The following is a 6,205-nucleotide window of genomic DNA, read 5'->3' as shown; positions in this document are numbered from 1 at the left end:
CTTCTGGGCCCATGGGTGGCTCAGTGGTTGAGCATCTTGCCTTTGGTTTCGGTCATGATCCCGGGGTCCTAGGATCAAGTCTTGCATCGCACACCCCACAGGGAGCCTGCTTCTCCCTCTGCCTATGTCTCTGCCTCTCTCTGTATGTCTCATTTGAAAATAAATATAATCTTGAAAAAAAATGTATCTCAAAGTAACTTCAAAGAACTGAGAAGGAATAATTCTAACTATAAGAAGTGATTAAAGGGATCCCTGGGTGGCACAGCAGTTTAGCGCCTGCCTTTGGCCCAGGGCACGATCCTGGAGACACGGGATAGAATCCCACGTCGGGCTCCCGGTGCATGGGGCCTGCTTTTCCCTCTGCCTGTGTCTCTGCCTCTCTGTGTGTGTGTGACTATCATAAATAAATTTTTAAAAAAATTTTTAAAAAAATGAGACTATAGGAGGCGGGGCAAGATGGTAGAAGAGTAGGGTCCCCAAGTCACCTGTCCCCACCAAATTACCTAGATAACCTTCAAGTCATCCTGAAAATATACAAATTCAGCCTGAGATTTAAAGAATGCTACAGTGAGAAGAGTTCACGCTTCTATCAAGGCAGGAAGATGGGGGGAAAGGGGAAAAAATTAATAAAGAAACAAAAGGCATCCAAGGGGGAGGGGCCCGTGAGGAGCCGGGTTAAGGCCGGGGCGAGTGCCCCCAGGACAAGAAAGCCCCATCCGGGAGAAGTAGAAGCTTCGCCAATCTTCCCGGGAGGAAAGGCACTCGCAGGGAGTTCAAGCAGGACCCCAGGAGGGCGGGGGTGCCCTCAGGCTCCCTGGGACACTAACAGACACCTGCGCCCTGGGGAGAGTACACGGAGCTCACTAAAGGGCTGCAGCGCACCTGGCTGGACCCGGGAGCAGCTCGGAGGCGCTCAGGCGGAGGCTCCATGCAGAGGGAGCTGCGCGGCCCAGGAGCACTAATTCAATAGCGCAGGCCCAGGAGCACAGGGCGCTGGGGACACAGCCCAGGATCCGGCCTCCCCCCTGGGACAGGCAGAGGAAAGAAGGGCCCAGGACAGTGAGGAGGCTCCTGTCCCAAGCAGAGCAGATCAGCGGCCCCGCCCCCGGGGCGTCCAGGCCCCTGCCAACTGAAAGCTCCTTAGTTACTGCGGGAGCTGACCCTAGGGTTCCAGAGCTGGCCAAGGACACTGTGGTTGTTCCTCCCTGGGCCTCACGGGGTAAACAACCCCCACTGAGCCTCACAGTGCCCTCACCAGATAAACAGGATAAACACTCACTGAGCCCGGCACCAGGCAGGGGGCTGAGCAGCTCCCCCAAGTGCCCACACCTGAAAATCAGCACAAAAGGCCCCTCCCCCAGAAGAATTGATATCAATTAATAACTAAATTAATAACCATATTTAAGACATACTTAGATAATACACTTATACTTGACTTCAATCTAGCGCTTTCTACATTCGATAGGTCTTTTTTTTATTTTTTAGGTCTTCTGTGGATAGCATTATGTGACACATAAATTAAAAAAAAAATCTGGGCACTTTAGGGTATACTGTGCACTAATTTATACAGTCTATTGCTAACCATTTCTTTATTGGACTACAACTTTCCTTTGCAAATACTGAGTTCTGTCTCAGTCCCTACTCTGTCCAGACCTTACTTCTAATTCATGCGCTCAAACAAATCTTTGCTGAGCTTCTACTAAATATACTCCTAGCTGACATGAAGCTTGTGAGTTTGAAGTGGAATTAACTGTTTGCAAAAGGCAGCTGTATGCCAGTCAGTCTTTCTACCAGAAGCGGCCAATGCTCTCCCATTAGTCCTTGGGTGTTCTTCAGTATTTAATTGTCCTCTTTCTGAAATTATCCTCTTTCTGAGAAGTGACTTATGACTTCCTGTACTGTATTCTTGGAATGGAACCTTTCCAAGCCTGCACCCTCCCTGAGTGGCTTTGTATCCCATACCCCTGGGGCTTTTTTCATGGTCCTACTACCCTGCTGGATGACTCTGTGTATAAAGCTCTGTTTTCCAATGACTAGGAAGCTTTAATGATGAGCAGAGACTGCATCTGCCTTGTTTAATGTCCTATTTCTAGCTGTAGCAGAGTGCCTAGCATATAGTAGTTACTTTAATTGCATGAGTGAAAGGACAAGCAGTGCATAATTACATGCCAGTTACCTACAAAAAGCATTTAATATTCTAGGAATTCAAAAATTATCTAGGAATTCAAAAGCTATCACATGTTTATGTACTGAGAGTGTTGGGAGGAAATAAGAAAAAATTGAACTGGATTTTGAGAGTTAAGGATTTGGATAAATAGAGCAAAGAAGAGAGGGTATTTCAAATGAGAAAACAGAAACATAGGGAAGCATAAGATGCAATCAAAAGACCTTGAATTTACCAATTATCAGTAACTAAAGATATAATATTAAGGAAAAGTAATAAAGTAAGCATTAATTTAACTCTTCAGTTTATATCTGATACTGCAAAGTAACTGTTATTCAACACAATATTGCTTACATTTATTTTTATAGTTGTCAGTTGTTTCTGATGTGTTATCTTTACCTTTTGTCCTTTTTTGGGGGAATACTCTATTTTATCCATGTATTTAATTTTTACTGAAGTATAAATGATATACAAGATAATATTAAGGTATATATCATAGTGATTTGATATTTTTACATGTTACAAAATGATCCCCATGATAAATCTGCTTGTCATCTCCCACTATGTGAAGTTAATACAATACTATTGACTATATTCCCTATGTAGTACATTACATCCCCATGACTTATTTCTTTTATAACTGGAAGTTTGTGCCATTTAATCCACTTCACCACATTTACCTGTTTCCCCCATCAACTCGTATCCCCTCTGGTAGCCTATAGTTTGTTTCTTGTACCTATGAGTCTGCTTGTTTTGTGTTGTGTTTTTAGAGTTCACATATAAGAGAAATCATAAAGTTTTTCTCTTCTTCTGTCTGACATATTTCACTTAGTGTAATAGCACTGATCTAAGTCCATCCATGTTGTTGCAAATGGAAAGATGTCATTCATTTTTGTGGTTGAGTAATATTCTGTTGGATATACCTACCACATCTTCTTTCTTCATTCATCTATCACTGGACCATTAGGCTGCTTCCACATCTTGGCTGTTGTAAATAATGTTGCAGTAAACCTAGGGTGCATATATTTCTTCAAATTGGTGTGTTCATTTTCTTTGGATAAATAAGTGAAATTGCTGGATCATATGATAATTCTAAATTTAATTTTTTGAAGAACCTCTAAAATGTTTTCCATAGTGGCTGCACCAATATACATTCCTCCCAACAGTGCGTTGGAATTCCCTTTTCTCCACAGACTCCAACACTTGCTGTTTTTGTATTTTTGAAAGTTAATCTGGCTGGAGTGATTTGCATTTTTCCCTGATGTTGAGTGACGTTGAGCACCTTTCCATATGCCTGTTAGCTATGTTTGTCTTCTTTGGGAAGATGTCTATTGAAGTTCTCTACTCGTTTTTAAATCAGATTGCTTTTTAAATATTCAGTTGTATAAATTCTTTCTGTATTTTGGATGTTAACTCCTTATTGAATATATGATGTGCAAATATCTCCCCCCATTTGGTAGGTTGCCTTTTTGTTTTGTTGATGGTTTCCTTCACTGTGCAAAAGATTTTTACTTTGATGTAATTTCATTTGTTTGTGTTAACCTTCGTTCTCCTTCCCTGAGGAGGCCGGTCCAAAAAAATGTTGCTAAGATGAATGTCAAAAGTTTATCGCCTGCATTTTCTTCTAGGAGTTTTATGGTTTCAGGTCCTACATTCAGGTCTTTAGTCCATTTTGAATTTATTTTTTGTATATGGTAGTAAGATAGTGGTTAAATTTCATTCTTCTACATGTGGCTGTCCAATTTTCCCAAAATTATTTCCTGAAGAGAATGTCTTCTCCATTGTGTGTTCTTGCCTCCTTTGTCATAGATTAATTGACCATAAATATGTGGATTTATTTCCAGGGTCTCTATTTCATTGACCTAAGGGTTTTTGTGTCAGTACCATACTGTTTTGATTACTATAGTTTGAAATTAGGGACCATTATGCCTCCAGCTTTGTTCTGTGTCAAGATTATTTTGGCTATTTTGAGTCTTTCATGGTTTCATACAAATTTTAAGGATTCTTTGTTCTAGTTATGTGCAGAGTGTCACCAGTATATTGATGGGAATTGTATTGAATCTGTAGATTCCTTTGAGTAGCATAGACATTGTAACAATATTAATTCTTCCAATCCTTCCAATCCATAGCACAGTATATCTTTTCATTTATTTGTGTTGTCCTCAGTTTCTTTTTTCAGTATTTTATAGTTTTAAGGATACAAGTTTTTCACCTCCTTGATTAAATTTATCCCTAAGCTTTTTTTTTTTATTTTGATGCAGTTGTAAATGAGATTGCATCATTAATTTCTTTTTCTCATAGTTACTAGTGTAGGGAAGAAACACAATGAATTTCTCCGTATGCTAATTTTGTATCCTATAACTTTATGAAATTCACTTATTAGCTCTAATAATTTTTTGGAGTCCTTAGGGCTTTCTATATATAGTGTAATGCCATCTGCAAATAACGACAGTTTTACTTCTTCATTTTCAATTTTTCTGCGTTTTTTTAATTATCTAATTGCTATGGCTAGGACTTTTAATACCATATTGAATGAAAGTGACAAGGTTGGGCATCCTTGTCTTGTTTCTGATCTTTGAGGAAAACCTTCAGTTTTCACCACTGAGTATAATGTTAACTGTGGGTTTGACATATATGGCCTTTATTACGTTGAGATATATTTCTTTTATACACACTTTGTTGAGACTTTTTTTTATCATAAATGGAAGTTGAATTTTATGATATGCTTTTTCTACACCTGTTGAGAAAAATCATATGACGTTTATTCTTCATTTTGTTGATGTGGGTACATCATGTTGATTTGTGAGTGTCGAACCATTCTTCCATCCCTGAAATAAATCCCATTTGATTATAATGCATTCTCCTTTTAACGTGTGTTGAATTAGGTTTGCTAATATTTTGTTGAGGGTTTTCATATCTGTGTTCATCAGAGACTCTGGCATGTGATTTTCTTTTTGTGTGATGTCTTTGGATTTGATATCAGGGCAGTGCTAGCCACTTAAAATGAATTTGGAAGCCTTCCTTTCTCTTCAGTTCTTTTTAGGGGGAGAGGAATAATTTGAGAGTTATAGGGCTTTAACTATTTGGTATAACCATCAGTGAAGCTGTCCAGTCCTTGTTTTGGGGAGTTTTTATTCCTAATTCATTTTCATTATTCATCATTGACCACTAAGATCTTATTTAAAACAAATAATTTTGAAGATTTTATTTATTTGAGAGAGAGAGAGAGAGAGACCACACAAACAGAGGGAGAAAGAGGGAGAGAAAAAGCAGGCTCCCTGCTGAGGAGGGAGCTGGATATTGGTTTCATACCCAGTACCCTGGAATCCTGACCTGAGCTGAAGGCAGATGTTTAATTGACTGAGCCACCCAGGCATCCCTATAATTGACCTACTAAGGTCTTCTGTATCTTCATGATTCAGTGTTGGAAGATTGTGCATTTTTAGGAATTTATCCTTTTTTTTCTAGGTCTTCCAGTATGGTTATGTATAATTGTTTCTGGTCATCTCTTATACTGTTTTTGTATTTTGTGGTGTCACGTGTAACATCCTCTACATTTCTTTTTTATTTTCTTCAATCGTTTTTTTTTTTTTAATTTATGATAGTCACAGAGAGAGAGAGAGAGAGAGAGAGGCAGAGACACAGGCAGATGGAGAAGCAGGCTCCATGCACCAGGAGCCTGACGTGGGATTCGATCCCGGGTCTCCAGGATCGCGCCCCGGGCCAAAGGCAGGCGCCAAACCGCTGCGCCACCCAGGGATCCCAAGATTTTATTTATTTATTCATGAGAGACACAAGCAGAGGGTGAAGCAGGCTCCACGCAGGGAGCCCGATGTGGGACTCGATCCTGGGTCTCTAGGATCATGCCCTGAGCCAAAGGCAGGTGGAAAACCACTGAGCCGCTTGGCCTGCCCTTCCTCTACATTTCTGGTTGTATTTGTGCCCTCTTTCTTTTTGAGGATTATGGCTAGTTTATAGGCTTTGTTTATCCTTTCAAAGAACCAGGTCTTGGTTTTATTGATCTTGTCTATTGTGCATATC

Source organism: Canis aureus, unplaced genomic scaffold (genome assembly GCF_053574225.1).
Source record: "Canis aureus isolate CA01 unplaced genomic scaffold, VMU_Caureus_v.1.0 ptg000244l_RagTag, whole genome shotgun sequence".
In the NCBI taxonomy this organism is placed as follows: Eukaryota; Metazoa; Chordata; class Mammalia; order Carnivora; family Canidae; genus Canis; species Canis aureus.
This window is presented reverse-complemented; position numbering follows the sequence as displayed.